Source organism: Lissotriton vulgaris, chromosome 7 (assembly GCF_964263255.1).
Source record: "Lissotriton vulgaris chromosome 7, aLisVul1.2, whole genome shotgun sequence".
NCBI classification, from domain to species: Eukaryota; Metazoa; Chordata; class Amphibia; order Caudata; family Salamandridae; genus Lissotriton; species Lissotriton vulgaris.
In genome coordinates this window covers 1,405,260,528-1,405,276,960 of record NC_141695.1, presented here as the reverse complement: position 1 = coordinate 1,405,276,960, position 16,433 = coordinate 1,405,260,528, and positions in this window count along the sequence as shown.

The window sequence follows — 16,433 nt, the reverse complement described above, 5'->3', positions numbered from 1 at the left end:
CGCCCTCACTCTATCTGTCTGGCTATTGATCGCCCTCATTCTGTCTATCTATCTGTCTGTCTATCGATCGCCCTCACTCTGTCTATCTATCTATTGGCCTCACTCTGTCTATCTCTCTCTCTCACTCAGTCTGTCTATCTATCGCCCTCACTCTGTCTATCTATCGCTCTCAGTCTGTCTATCGATCGCTCTCACTCTATCTATCTATCTATCTACCACTCTCACTCTATCTGTCTGTCTATCGTTCGCCCTCACTCTATCTGTCGGTCTATCGATCGCCCTCACTCTATCTGTCTATCCATCGCCCTCACTCTGTCTATCTATCTGTCTGTCTATCGATCGCCCTCACTCTGTCTATCTATTTGTCTGTCTATCGATCGCCCTCACTCTATCTGTCTGTCTATCGATCGCCCTCACTCTGTCTATCTATCTGTCTGTCTTTCGATCGCCCTCACTCTGTCTATCTATCTATCGCCCTCACTCTATCTGTCTATCTGGGAACAGACAATTTGTCATATCTGGTTGTTGTAGTTAGAGTGGCGTGTTACATGTAGGAGAGTAGGGTCTGCAATCCTTTGATCACCCCAGATTTTTGCTTTTTGCTTCACTGTTATACGACTTTCCCTGGCTGTGGGCCTGCTAATCAGACCCACAGCCTAGCTGTTCACTCTCTAAATTGACACATATGTCCCTTAGGTGCATTTACCAATTGGTACTGGGCCACCTTATCAGTCCCTGTACAGCATACCTTAGGTATCCAGGGCATAGGTGTACCCAGGGCCTACCAGGGGCTGCAGCATGTATTATGCCACCCCTGGCTGGCCATCCAAATCTGACACAACTGGCTGCACGACAGATGGGGCAAGGTGGTGTAATCACCCTTTGCTTTAGGTATAGTATTCCTATATCTAACCCTAAAATGGACACATGTATTCCTATCAGTCACTCCTATGGCAGGCCTTATCAATCCGGAAGGCAGAGTGCTTGGAATTATGTGAGCTGGTGCTCTGGCATGAGCTGAGCCCATTTGCAGCTTGCGGAACCAAGTCCTAATAGCTGTTCCATGATAACGCGTACCATATACTCTTAAGTGCATTATATTCCTCGCGGTTATTTGCCAACTTTGGTATCGCTTTATCAAAACATGTCGAGTAAGGTGTCATATAAATTGGAATACTAACCCCTCGCCAATTCTGGCGACGGGGTTAGCATTCCACCCTTCTAGAGGGACATGACATGTATGTAACTGTGAACCCTGGTTAAAGCTAACTCGAGCCTCAGCATCACAAAATGGATGCTGCCACCACAGACATAAGTCTGACCTCCTGCTGCTGGGAGTCCTTCCAGCGAGGAGAGCTTGGACAAAGGGTTTCCTGTCAGGGGCGGTGCTAGCACCATCCCAGACAGGGTGTTGTGTATCCCAGGTAGGCAGGGCTGAGAGGAAGGTGACTGCAAGTGGCACCCCGGTGCTCACTGTGCATATGCCGGCTTGAACCAGTTCCAGGGGCACACCAGCCCCTGAGCTGGGGAAAGTCCGGACAAGGGAGAGGGGTGTAACCACCCCCCTCCTGGTCCCACCCATGGGCAGGACCTAGTCGCGTGCCAGCCCCTTTTCTTTAGAATAAAGGTAGGAGCGGGCCCCCTTCCCAAATTAGATAATTCTGAATCTTGACTACTTTCCACGAAAGGAACTCTTGATACCTTCTGAAGACTCTCCCTTGTGGCTAAGGAGTAGCCACCCTGCACCCGCAGGCATCATCTAAGCATCGCGGTTTGCTGTAAGTCCATCCTCCGGATCAAGACTGCCCAGCTCGACGAGACCCGGATTCCCTGGCATCTCTGACCTCTACCTGCATCATCAGCCCAGCTGAGATTCGTGGGTGTGACGAGACCTGAAGGGACCGACCATCTTCAAAACTGCACGACGCTTAACCAGCACGACCGCCGAGGGATCCTCGAGTGAGTGCTTTGGGGTTTGAGAAGCCCTAACCCTGAGCAGCTCCAGCACCGAAGTCCAGCCCCCCAGCATCCACGAGATCTGCGTGGGGCCCTTCTGCTCTTTGCTGCTCACCGCGTTGTCCGGTCACTTGCCTGCTGGCTAGTGGCCCTCCTGACGACGCACCACGATGATTACACCACTGGTCTGGTTGCTCCAGACTGGCCCTAGCTCCCCTCCAAAAGAGGAGCACCCGGGACCCTCCTGGTCCACTCCAGACGCCATCTTGACTCCACCTCGTGGGCTTGACTTTGCCAAGGTTTGTTGCCCCAATCCTGGGTCCAGCATCGCCGACAGCAGATACCTTTGTGGGACAGCTCGCACCTCCAGCCTGGTCGCCGACAACGCCTCCTAGCCCGTGTGACTGCAGTGTCCTGCGTCGCCCACTCACCTGGTTGAGGTGACTTCATCCGGTGCCATCCTGGTGCCCACCTAATCACTGGCTAGTGATTAAGAACTGAGTCCCCTCTGCTTTCAGGTCATCTCCATCATCGATCCAGGCTTGGATCACTCCGAACATCTTCACTGGTCGCCTGCCAGCAACTTCTTCTTTCAGGCTCCATAGACTACAACGAGGATTCCCGACGTCTTTTGAACCCTATGCAGCCGCAGCCCCTGGGCTAGGTAACCTGAGCATTTCGGTGCTCCAACGTAGGATCACTATCTAAGTGTCCAGATCCTTTTTCGTTTTCAGTCTATCTAGTCGGATTCGTCCGATAACAGTAACTTTACGAATACTAGCATCCATAGACTTTGTCCCGCATCCCGCGTGAGAGTGCACACTCTGCACCCGATCTCCCTAGGCCTCCTGCTCCTAACCTGAGGGTTCAGTAGTGTAGTCCTAGCGATCCTGAAGCCTCTGGATCTTGTTACTTACCTGCTAGTATTTCGCATTCCACTTTTAGTGTATATGGTTTTTCGTGCCCCTCGGGCATTTGTGTAAATTGTGCAACTTAAAGTATTTTCGTAAGAGTTTTGTTGTGTGCCTAGCTCCCTGACTCATAAAGAGATCAGGGTAGACTTGTTAGAAATAAATATCCTTTCATTTTCATAACAACTTGTGTGGTGTCCTTTCACTTGGTGTTCAAGGGGTATATGTGATGGTATAACAGCTGGCTTAACACGCCCTCTAGATTTTAGCCTAAAGACTGCTCTTGTCCATGCTACTAGGATAGCTGGTCTATAAGGTTGACTTACAACCAATCATCAATAAGGGTCGTTTGGTATGATACACAGTGATCACTAGAATAGTGAGCACTATATATCAGGCCAACTTCTCACATTGGTGAGCAGCGGTTGGGATTTGAGCTTGCTGTTGTTTTACCACACGTATCCTAAGAATATCATTTGAAAGATCACATAAGTACCAAGGTACATATAACTTAGCTTAGAATACTCTGAGTTCTACTGAACCAGCTGTTGTAGTGTAACAGGGCTTAGCACACCCTGACTACAACTCTTAGCAAGGGATCAGTGGTCAAACAAATAGTGTAGGTAAGTGCACCACTTACACCTCACTAGAAAAGCATGTCTGACAAAGGAGAGAACTCAGAAGCTCCCCTTATGTCAGTTGACCCTCCACAGGTCATGTCAAGATATGCAGCTCTTATCTTCCAGGAGATGAGACAAGTGTGTACCTCCAGGAAGCTAAAACAGGGTTCTAACCCTACCATCCCATTTCTGATAGGTCTCTTAGAGACTTATGATGCAAGGAGGGCTTCTAACACAGGCCCTTCTAATCCAGATGGGAGCATGCCCCCCTAGAGGGAACCTTTGGGGATCCTGACCTCAACCTCAATGGAACAGGAAGTGAAGGAGAGGAAGAGGATCAGGAGTTGTCAGGGGACGAGGCAGACAAAGGTCAGGTAGTAGTCAGTAGACTCACCAGGACCAACTTAAGCAGGCATGAAAATGGACTTGGGGGACCCCCAGGTCCACTCTCAGGCAGGCTTAACATTGGGAATGGACGAGTTAGATCTCTCTCCAGAGGCTCTAACAGATCCATTCATACCAATGGCTCTCAGGCCTCTTCTCACAGAGGGATGATATCCCCTCAGAGGAGAGAGCATGAAGCTAAGATGAGGGAAGTCAATCTGAGGATTGAAAGGGAAGAACTTGCCCTGGCCAAAGAGAGACTTGCCTTTGCTAGAGAGCAGAAATTGAGTGGGGCAGACCCCACTGGTGGCAGCATTATCCCTAGAGATAAAGACAGGAGTTTAGACACTAGACACCTGAGTAAGATAGTGCCCCCCTTTAAACAAGGGGATGACATCCACAAATGGATGACTGCTTTGGAGAGGGCCTGCACTGTCTAGTGCATCCCCCAGAGTCAGTGGGCAGCGCCAGCTATCTTGTGGCTCTCCTTTGAAGGCAAAGGTAGAGATAAGCTCCTCACTACTAGAGCTGAGGATGCTAACAATTACCAAGTCCTGAAAAATACACTGATTGATGGGTTTGGCTTAACAACTGAGCAGTACAGGTTGCTGTTCAGAGACACCCAGAAAATTCAGTCTCAGGATTGGGCTGACTTTGTCGATTGTGCCACTAAGGCTTTGGAAGGCTGGTTGCTGGGTAGCAAGGTTACTGATTACACAGGGTTGTATAATCTCATCATAAGAGAACAGATTTTAAATAACTGTCAGAACCAGTTGTTGCATCAGCACCTTGTTGACTCAGATCTGACCTCTCCCCAAGAATTGGGAAAGAAGGCAGACAGATGAGTCAGAACAGACTCAGAACCAGGGTGGTCAGAAGAAAGCAGACCAAAAGGATAGTAACAAGAATGAACAAAATGACCAGAAGTCTTCAACAGGTCCCCAACAAACCAAAGAGGGTGGGGGTCAGGCTTCACAGCAGAAAAAGAAGACTCAAGAAGGCCAGTCAAAAAGGTGGTGCCAATACTGTAAAAGTAAGACTCACTGGTTTAGTGAGTGCACCAAGAAAGGAGGGCAAACTCCTACCACTACAGCCTCTACGGCACCTGCACCCCCTAGTACAGTCAATAGTGGTAGTGCACCTCCCAAGGGATTAGTTGGGTTAACCTTGGGAACTGAGGGGTATGACAACCTAGTTGGCACACTCACTCCGGCTGTCCTTGTCTGTACAGGGGATGTGGATATATCCCCTGATGCCAGTCCCAATACTTTGGGCAAATACAGGCAGACACCTTTAATTAATGGAAAAGTGGCTCAGGCCTACAGGGACACTTGTGCCAGTGTCACAATGGTGACACCTAACTTTGTGGACCCTGGTCAGATCATGTCAGGTACAGATTTCCTGGTGGCCAATACCAGCAATGTCACTACCAATCATAGTATGGCAGTTGTTGATTTCTCCTGGGGAGGGGTAAGTGGCCCAAAGAAAGTTGTGGTTAGTTCAGACCTCCCAGTAGAATGTTTGTTGGGTAATGATTTGGAAACATCACTATGGTCAGAAGTGGAGCAGAGGACTCACATGGAAATGTTAGGCTTGCCAGCACATGTCCTTGCTGTGACTAGGTCACAGGCCAAAAGATGCCCCACTGAACAGGTGCTGGATCCTGGAACAATGGACCAGACACCTCCCAAGAGAAGGAGCAGTAGGGTTAAGGCATTGCCTTCCCCCTTGCCCCAGGTTGTGGATCAAGTCTCAGAGGAGGCTGACCTCAAAGAACTGAGGGAAACTGAGCCTAAAGAACTTGAACCTGATTAGGTTGAGTTTCTGGGCTCAGGGGGACCCTCCAGGGAAGACCTGGGGAAGGCACAGTTAGACTGCCCTTCACTTGAACCCCTCAGACAGCAGGCTGCTGCTGAGGCTGCAGGGAACGCCACAGGTGCCCACAGGGTATACTGGGATGATGGACTCCTGGACTCTGAGTCAAGAGACCCCAAACTTGCTGCAACCAGGAGGCTGGTCATTCCCTTGTCTCAGAGGGGTTTCCTTCTTACCTTGGCCCATGAGATTCCCCTTGCAGGACACTTAGGCCAGAACAAGACTTGGGACAGACTTGTCCCACACTTTCACTGGCCTCACATGAATGAAGATACCAAGGAGTTTTGTCGCTCCTGTGTCACTTGCCAAGCCAGTGGTAAGTCAGGTGGCACAAGAAAGGCCCCCCTTATACCACTACCTGTGGTGGGGGTACCCTTTGAAAGAGTGGGGATTGACATTGTTGGTCCAATGGAACCTCAGACAGCAACAGGGCACAAGTTTATACAGGTGGTGGTGGACCATGCCACCAGGTATCCTGAAGCTATTCCCCTTAGGACCACTACAGCACCTGTTGTGGCAAGAGCCCTAGTTGGAGTGTTCTCCAGAGTGGGCTTCCCTAAGGAGGTTGTCTCTGACAGAGGTGCAAACTTCATGTCAGGATATCTGACTGCAATGTGGAAGGAATGGGGTGTCAACTATAAGTTTACCACACCCTATCACCCACAGTGAAATGGGCTTGTTGAGATATTCAACAGGACCCTCAAAGGGATAATTCATGGACTGCCTGAAAAGCTCAGGCGTAGATGGGATGTCCTGATACCCTGCCTCTTGTTTGCTTACAGAGAGGTCCCACAGAAGGGGGTTGGCTACAGCCCTTTTGAGCTTCTGTTTGGGCATCCTGTAAGAGGACCCCTTTGTTTGGTGAAGGAAGGATGGGAGAGACCTCTCAAAAAGCCTGCAGCCAACATTGTGGACTATGTACTTGGTCTCCGCTCCAGGATGGCTGAGTACATGGAAAAGGCATCTAAAAACCTTGAGGCCAGCCAAGAATTACAAAAAGCTTGGCATGACCAAAAGGCTGTCCTGACTGTTTACCAGCCTGGACAGAAGGTGTGGGTGCTGGAGCCAGTGGCCCCAGCAGCACTCAAAGACAAATGGTCTGGGCCCCACACAATCATTGAGCATAAGGGAGAGGTCACCTACCTGGTAGACCTTGGAACTCCCAGGAGCCTCCTCAGGCTGCTCCATGTGAACAGGCTCAAGGCATATGTCGACAGGAAGGACATGAGCTTGCTCATGCCCACAGATGAGGGACAGGAGGAGGAGAGTGACCCTCTCCCAGACCTGCTCACTCAGAACCCTGATGATGGGTCAGTAGATGGTGTTGTCTTTTGTGGCAGCCTCTCTGAGCATCAACAAAAGGATTGCAAACAAGTTCTTCAATCCTTTAGACATATGTTCTCTCTGACACCCAGTCAAACCAATTGGTGTACCCATGAGGTTGACACTGGTTACAGTCTGCCAGTCAAGAGTAAAATCTACAGACAGCCTGATCATGTCAGAGACTGCATCAAGACAGAAGTGCAGAAAATGTTGAAGCTGGGAGTCATTGAGCCCTCAGATAGCCCTTGGGCTAGTCCAGTAGTTCTAGTGCCAATGCCTCACACCCAGGGTGGTAAGAAAGAGAAGAGGTTTTGCGTAGATTACAGAGGTCTCAATGCAGTCACTAAGACTGATGCCCACCCAATACCAAGGGCAGATGAACTTATAGATAGATTGGCTTCTGACAACTACTTAAGTACATTTGACCTGAAAGCTGGGTATTGGCAAATCAGGTTAGCTGCGGAGGCCAAGCCCAAAACAGCATTTTCTACCCCTGGTGGGCATTATCAATTTGTGGTAATGCCCTTTGGTTTGAAAAATGCACCTGCCACCTTCCAAAGGCTGGTGAATCAAGTTCTCACTGGGCTGGTCATGACCAGCCCATTGCTTTTATTAGCAGAAGGCTGGCCCCCAGAGAGAAGAATTGGTCAGCTATTGAGAGGGAGGCCTTTGCTGTGGTTTGGGCCCTGAAGAAATTGAGGCCATACTTGTTTGGCACTCATTTCAAGATTCAGACCGACCATAAGCCCCTCTTGTGGCTAAATCAGATGAAGGGTGAAAACCCCAAACTACTTAGGTGGTCCATTTCCCTACAGGGGATGGATTTTACAGTGGAGCATAGACCTGGCACTGATCATGGCAATGCAGATGGGCTCTCCAGGTATTTCCACTTAGAGCAAGAAGACTCACCTGGTCAAGGTTAGCTTATTGTCCCAAAGTTGGGGGGGGGGGGTCATGTAGGAGAGTAGGGTCTGCAATCCTATGATCACCCCAGATTTTTGTTTTTTGCTTCACCGGTTTACGACTTTCCCTGGCTGTGGGCCTGCTAATCAGACCCACAGCCTAGCTGTTCTCTCTCTAAATTGACACACATGTACCTTAGGTGCATTTACCAATTGGTACTGGGCCACCTTATCAGTCCCTGTACAGCATACCTTAGGTATCCAGGGCATAGGTGTACCCAGGGCCTACCAGGGGGTGCAGCATGTATTATGCCACCCCTGGCTGGCCATCCAAATCTGACACAACTGGCTGCACGACAGCTGGGGCAAGGTGGTGTAATCACCCTTTGCTTTAGGTATAGTATTCCTATATCTAACCCTAAAATGGACACATGTATTCCTATCAGTCACTCCTATGGCAGGCCTTATCAATCCTGAAGGCAGAGTGCTTGGAATTATGTGAGATGGTGCTCTGGCATGAGCTGAGCCCGTTTGCAGCTTACGGAACCAAGTCCTAATAGCTGTTCCATGATAACGTACCATATACTCTTAAGTGCATTATAATCCTCGCGGTTATTTGCCAACTTTGGTATCGCTTTATCAAAACATGTCGAGTAAGGTGTCATACGAATTGGAATACTAACCCCTCACCAATTCTGGTGACGGGGTTAGCATTCCACCCTTCTAGAGGGACACAACATGTATGTAACTGTGAACCCCGGTTAAAGCTAACTCGAGCCTCAGCATCACAAAATGGATGCTGCCACCACAGACACAAGTCTGACCTCCTGCTGCTGGGAGTCCTTCCAGCGAGGAGAGCTTGGACAAAGGGGTTCCTGTCAGGGGCGGTGCTAGCACCATCCCAGACAGGGTTTTGTGTATCCCAGGTAGACAGGGCTGAGAGGAAGGTGACTGCAAGTGGCACCCCGGTGCTCATTGTGCATATGCCGGCTTGAACCAGTTCCAGGGGCACACCAGCCCCTGAGCTGGGGAAAGTCCGGACAAGGGAGAGGGGTGTAACCACCCCCCTCCTGGTCCCACCCATGGGCAGGACCTAGTCGCGTGCCAGCCTCTTTTCTTTAGAATAAAGGTAGGAGCGGGCCCCCTTCCCAAATTAGATAATTCTGAATCTTGACTACTTTCCACGAAAGGAACTCTTGATACCTTCTGAAGACTCTCCCTTGTGGCTAAGGAGTAGCCACCCTGCACCCGCAGGCACCATCTAAGCATCGCGGTTTGCTGTAAGTCCATCCTCCGGATCAAGACTGCCCAGCTCGACGAGACCCGGATTCCCTGGCATCTCTGACCTCTACCTGCATCATCAGCCCAGCTGAGATTCGTGGGTGTGACGAGACCTGAAGGGACCGGCCATCTTCAAAACTGCACGACGCTTAACCAGCACGACCGCTGAGGGATCCTCGAGTGAGTGCTTTGGGGTTTGAGAAGCCCTAACCCTGAGCAGCTCCAGCACCGAAGTCCAGCCCCCCAGCATCCACGAGATCTGCGTGGGGCCCTTCTGCTCTTTGCTGCTCACCGCGTTGTACGGTCACTTGCCTGCTGGCTAGTGGCCCTCCTGACGACGCACCACGACGATTACACCACTGGTCTGGTTGCTCCAGACTGGCCCTAGCTCCCCTCCAAAAGAGGAGCACCCCGGACCCTCCTGGTCCACTCCAGACTCCATCTTGACTCCACCGCGTGGGCTTGACTTTGCCAAGGTTTGTAGCCCCAATCCTTGGTCTAGCATCGCCGACAGCAGATACCTTCGTGGGACAGCTCGCACCTCCAGCCTGGTCGCCGACAACGCCTCCTAGCCCGTGTGACTGCAGAGTCCAGAGTCGCCCACTCACCTGGTCGAGGTGACTCCATCCGGTGCCGCCATCCTGGTGCCCACCTAATCACTGGCTAGTGATTAAGAACTGAGTCCCCTCTGCTTTCAGGTCATCTCCATCATCGATCCAGGCTTGGATCACTCCGAACATCTTCACTGGTGGCCTGCCAGCAACTTCTTCTTTCAGGCTCCATAGACTACAACGAGGATTCCCGACGTCTTTTGAACCCTATGCAGCAGCAGCCCCTGGGCTAGTAACCTGAGCATTTAGGTGCTCCAACGTAGGTTCACTATCTAAGTGTCCAGATCCTTTTTCATTTTCAGTCTATCTAGTCTGATTCGTCCGATAACAGTAACTTTACGAATACTAGCATCCATAGACTTTGTCCCGCATCCCGCGTGAGAGTGCACACTCTGCACCCGATCTCCCTAGGCCTCCTGCTCCTAACCTGAGGGTTCAGTAGTGTAGTCCTAGCGATCCTGAAGCCTCTGGATCTTGTTACTTACCTGCTAGTATTTTGCATTCCACTTTTAGTGTATATGGTTTTTCGTGCCCCTCGGGCATTTGTGTAAATTGTGCAACTTAAAGTATTTTCGTAAGAGTTTTGTTGTGTGCCTAGCTCCCTGACTCATAAAGAGATCAGGGTAGACTTGTTATTAATAAATATCCTTTTATTTTCATAACAACTTGTGTGGTGTCCTTTCACTTGGTGTTCAAGGGGTATATGTGATGGTATAACAGCTGGCTTAACACGCCCTCTAGATTTTAGCCTAAAGACTGCTCTTGTCCATGCTACTAGGATAGCTGGTCTATAAGGTTGACTTACAACCAATCATCAATAAGGGTCGTTTGGTATGATACACAGTGATCACTAGAATAGTGAGCACTATATATCAGGCCAACTTCTCACATTACACAGACCAGTTTGGACTCATTCACCTTTCTCTCGTTGTTCAGAAGCGCATCTCTATTATAATATTTGGCCCTTTTGTAGGAATTTTTAAGTAATCTTGGTGGGTATCCTCGTTTGAGAAGTTTTGTTCTTAATTCTTCCGCATGTTCCCAGTTGCATGTACTTAACTCGGGATCAACAGGAACAGTTATCCCCAAACCGATTTTTGCATTTCGCAGAAATAAGAATCTGAGAAACCATCTAGTCCACTCAAAACATTATGACAGGACCTTTAGTACTTCAGAAATCCATCACAGGATCCAATCCTGTACTGGGCACCCATAAATGTGGCCACTGCCACGCTTGCGAGTCAGCTATTGTCTCCTCGGAACTGACAGGGGGCAAAAAATAAATTTGCCTCCAAAGAGATGACAAACTGTAGATCATCTAAAGTGATCTATCTCATTGTATGCCCCTGCCCCTTGGGGTATGTGGTAGAAACCAGTCGAGAATTTCGATTCCGACTCAGTGAACATAAGTCAGCCATCAGAAACAGTAAAAGTGGAGCACCATTGGTGGCCCACTGACAGGAAAAACAGCATTGTCTCAGTGATCTGAGATGGAGAATTCTAGAAAAAGTGCATAAACTGGTTGGCAATAATATCAACGACTACAGAGCCAAGAGAGAGGTGTTCTGGATCTACACTCTGCGAACGGCAGAAATTGGACTGAATGAATCCATTCTGTGGCAGAATGCCCTGACATGATGACTTTCAGTTACCCTGACTGGACTGGGTCACGTTCTATATTTAGCTGAATCTGTTTGGTCCTCCACCTGGAACCTTTGATACCCAGGTGTATCAGTACTTTCTATTTTTATTTTTATTTTTTTATTATTTCTTCTTCATACTCTGTTTTTTATTTTTTCATTATTCTCTTTATATATTTTCTTATTTTTCTATTTTTCGCCCTGCCTGCTTCATTCGATTGTTTATTCCATCTGCATCATAATCTTGCCTTCATACGAGGCGTCGCTGAGTATTTTTTCTATCTTTACTATCTCGCCCTTAAGTGCAGCCCCCTTGATGTCTGGACAGTTCCGCCTTCAGTCTCCTTTCTATCCTTATGACCGCACATGCTCTGCTTTGGCTCCCTGGTGTTAGCGATTGCTCTCGGGCGGGCATTCTGAGAATTTAAGTGGACCTCTCGTTGATTGGATCCTGGACCGCTTCGGCCATATCGTCGGACTCCCGCCATGATACTGCTTACAGGAGACGCGTCATCCTTTGGCGGTAAGGTTCTGTTACCCGGAATTCTCTATTAACTTTTTATGCTTTAGGGCATCTCTTTAGCTGGATTCCCAATTCTTATGCTTCAGTTTTTTCTCTAGTCCACAGAATTGTCTAAAGATTTATGGCCCTATTTTTACTGCCGGAAAAGAAGCGTGTTTGTACCCAGGAGCCTGTTCAGGGTATGTGCTCCTCCCGGTAGGTGGTGACTTCTGCTTATTTTTATTTCAGAACCCAGTCCAATCTCGGTAGGGGTAGCTCCTTATCTCTTCACTCTGTCCCCTCTAGATCGTGAGGTGCCTCCTTTGGGATATCGCTAGAGAGTGTTGAATTTGCTCTGACTCATCGTGAGGCGATACATCTTTTTGAATTAACCCTGACCTACTTTTCTCCATAACCGGTAGGTCCGACATTTTGAAAGGGTTTTGTTGCCACCACGTGTAAGACCCTTATTACGCCCTGAGTGGAGAGAGATACTGAGTATAATTTCGGTACTCTTAATAGGGAGAGAGGGATACGCCATTGCTTCGATCTATTTTAATGGGTCCTGAGGCCGTGACTTCTGTGACTGCTCCTGCAATACTTCTAGTCAATGTATCTTTCTGACGCTAAATCCTGTTTATGAGGAAAGGAGGATCGTCATGTTAGACTCCTTAGATAGGGACTGTGTTTAATTAACCACTCTTTTTGTTTTTTAGAGTCCTTCCCATTTCTTTGTGAAAGCATCCGATTTTGCCTTTGTACCATCCTCACAACTCCCTGTCTGTTGATAGGGGTATGTGTCACTTTTTTACTATTTTCTCCATGGAAACACGGTGCATGGGTTGAATGAGTTCTATATCTAGCTATATATTCTGCATCTGACTATATGGTGATGTTACCTACTTCTCACCCATTTCGTGAATGTGGCCTGAATTTAATTGGCCTTGGAGCTATACACGGATACTCAGCGGTACCTTTTCTCCTTTCTGCCTTCCCATCTTTCCCCTTTCCTCACTCTCCAGTTCACGGTCTATACATTTCTCTTTTTTCTTAAACTATTTTTTTCAGGTTATCTACTTTTTCTACCTTGGGCGCCATATTCCAGCAATATTTATTATAATGATTAGGTATATTTATGGTCTGTCTCATTGTCCCTACAGATATTGTCTAATGACTGAATACTGTGATGTGAAGCGGCAGCCCTGAGTTTAGCTTTCTACGTTTAATCCATACAATTTACTGTATCTACTTATCTATATCTTGAACTTATGGATATATTTCTGATGTTCTGAGAAGTTACAGAAGAGACTATATATAACTGTCTGCGCCCTGACGAAGGATTGGTGAATATCGGTCCTGTTCCGAAACGCGCGTCGGCGCCTCTGTTCTGTTTTGTGTTTTGTTTTACCTTTGTATGTCTGTTTTCAATGGTGTATATTTTTGTAAATTGTTTGTGTTCTTTGTATATATTGTTGATTGGTATGACTGATGATGGCTTGGATGGGTGTGATTGGGTTTGCTATAAAGTTGTGAGAGGGCATGTGTCGCATATGTTTTGAAATGTAAATAGATTTTGTATATATATATATATTGATGTCTTTATTGCTGTTGGATCTACAAATGAAAATGTCAGAAAATAATAATAAATAGATATATGTTTTTCAAATAAATACTCTCTGTGTGGGACTATACTGATGTTTTTCATGGATTAGAGTGTTTGCCTCTTAATAGATTTAGTCCTAGGGGGGTCTTCTTGTTTTTGACTACTGTCTATCGATCGCCCTCACTCTGTCTGTCTATCGATCGCCCTCACTCTGTCTGTCTATCGATCGCCCTCACTCTGTCTATCTATCAACCCCACCGCAGCCTCAAACGACATCACTCCCTCCCAAGACCTCTGCGATTCTTTTTCCTCCTTCTTCTACAACAAAATTGCCAACATACATAACAGCTTCGAAAACAGTTCCGACGAACAATCCTCTCCACCCCCCTCAGAACCCAAACCACCCTCTAACAACCTCAGCGCCTGGAACCCAATCACCACTGAAGACACCATCCGCCTAATGAATTCCATCCACTCTGGCTCGCCAACCGACCCATGTCCTCCCCACATCTTCAACAAAGCAGACTCCATCATCGCACCCCATCTCCGTGATGTCATCAACTGCTCCTTCAACTCTGCTACCTTCCCAGAAAGCTGGAAACATGCCGAAGTCAGCGCCCTCCTGAAGAAGCCCACAGCAGACCCCTCTGAACTTAAAAACTACCGCCCGATATCCCTCCTCCCATTCCTGGCCAAAGTCATTGAGAAAGCCGTCAATAGCCAACTCGCCGCCTTCCTCGAATCCAACAACTCCCTCGATCCCTCACAGTCCGGCTTTCGAGCCAAACACAGCACCGAAACCGCCCTCATCGCAGCAACAGACGAAATCCGAACACTACTGGACAACGGAGAAACAGTGGCCCTCATTCTACTCGACCTCTCCGCCGCCTTCGACACTGTCTGCCACAGCACCCTCATACAACGCCTCAGCAACATCGGCATAAAAGGAAAAGCCTTGGACTGGATCATCTCGTTCCTTGCCGGGAGAACTCAGAGAGTCCGACTTCCCCCATTCAAATCAGAGGCCACCGAAGTCATCTACGGTGTACCACAAGGATCATCACTCAGTCCCACCCTCTTCAACGTTTACATGAGTCCACTTGCTTCCATCGCGCGTCAACACAACTTTCACATCATCTCCTACGCTGACAACACCCAGCTGATCCTTTCCCTCACCAAAGACCCCAACACCGCCAAAACCAACCTTCACGAAGGCATGAAAGAAGTAGCCGTATGGATGAAAAACAGCCACCTAAAACTTAACTCCGACAAAACGGAAGTGCTCATCCTAGGATCATCCCCCTCTGCTGGGACGACTCATGGTGGCCTTCGGATCTGGGTTCAGCACCCAAACCCACAGACCACGCGTGTAACCTAGGCTTCATCCTAGACTCCTCCCTCTCGATGACCAGACAAGTCAACGCTGTCTCATCCTCCTGCTTCAACGTACTTCGTATGCTCAAAAAAATCTTCCATTGGATCCCCACCGAGACAAGAAAGACCGTCACCCACGCACTGGTCACGAGTCGACTAGACTACGGAAACACCCTCTACGCCGAAAATTACAGAACAAAACTCCAACGCATCCAAAACGCATCGGGGAGACTCATTTTGGACATCCCTCGCCAAGATCACATTACCAGACACCTGAAAGACCTCAACTGGCTTCCCGTCAACAAGAGAATAACATTCCGTCTCCTCACATACGCGCACAAGGCCCTCTACGAACTAGGGGCCGAATGCCTCAACACTCGACTATCCTTCTACACACCCACCCGCCAACTAAGATCCTCCAATCAAGGCCTCGCCGCAGTTCCGCGTATCCAAAGATCCACCACGGGAGGTAGATCCTTCTCCTACTTGGCGGCCAAAACCTGGAACTCACTCCCCACTCACCTCCGCCTCACACAGAACCACATCTCCTTCAGAAAAGAACTCAAAACCTGGCTATTCAATAAATTATGAACCCCCTCCCCAAGCGCCTTGAGACCCTCTGGGTGAGTAGTGCGCTATATAAATCCTTGAACTTGAACTTGAACTTGTCTATCGCCCTCACTCTGTCTATCGATTGCCCTCACTCTGTCTGTCTATCGATTGCCCTCACTCTGTCTGTCTATCGATTGCCCTCACTCTGTCTGTATCGATTGCCCTCACTCTGTCTGTATCGATCGCCCTCACTCTGTCTGTCTATCGATCGCCCTCACTCTGTCTGTCTATCGATCACCCTCACTCTGTCTGTCTATCGATCGCCCTCACTCTGTCTGTCTATCGATCACCCTCACTCTGTCTATCGATCGCCCTCACTCTATCTATCTATCTGTCTGTCTATCGCCCTCACTCTGTCTATCTATCAATCGCCCTCACTCACTCTGTCTGTCTATTGCTCGCCCTCACTCTGTCTATCTGCATGTCTGTCTATCAATCGCCCTCACTCTGTCTGTCTATCGCCCTCACTCTGTCTGTCTATCGCCCTCACTTTTCAGTGGTGTATATTTTTGTAAATTGTTTGTGTTCTTTGTATTTATTGTTGATTGGTATGACTGATAATGGCTTGGATGGGTGTGATTGGTGGTTGCTATAAAGTTGTGAGAGGGCTTTATTGCTGTTGGATCTACAAATGAAAATGACAGAAAATAATAATAAATAGATATATGTTTTTCAAATAAATACTCTGTGTTGGACTATACTGATGTTTTTCATGGATTAGAGTGTTTGCCTCTTAATAGATTTAGTCCTAGGGGGGGTCTTCTTGTTTTTGACTACTGTCTATCGATCGCCCTCACTCTGTCTGTCTATCGATCGCCCTCACTCTGTCTGTCTATCGA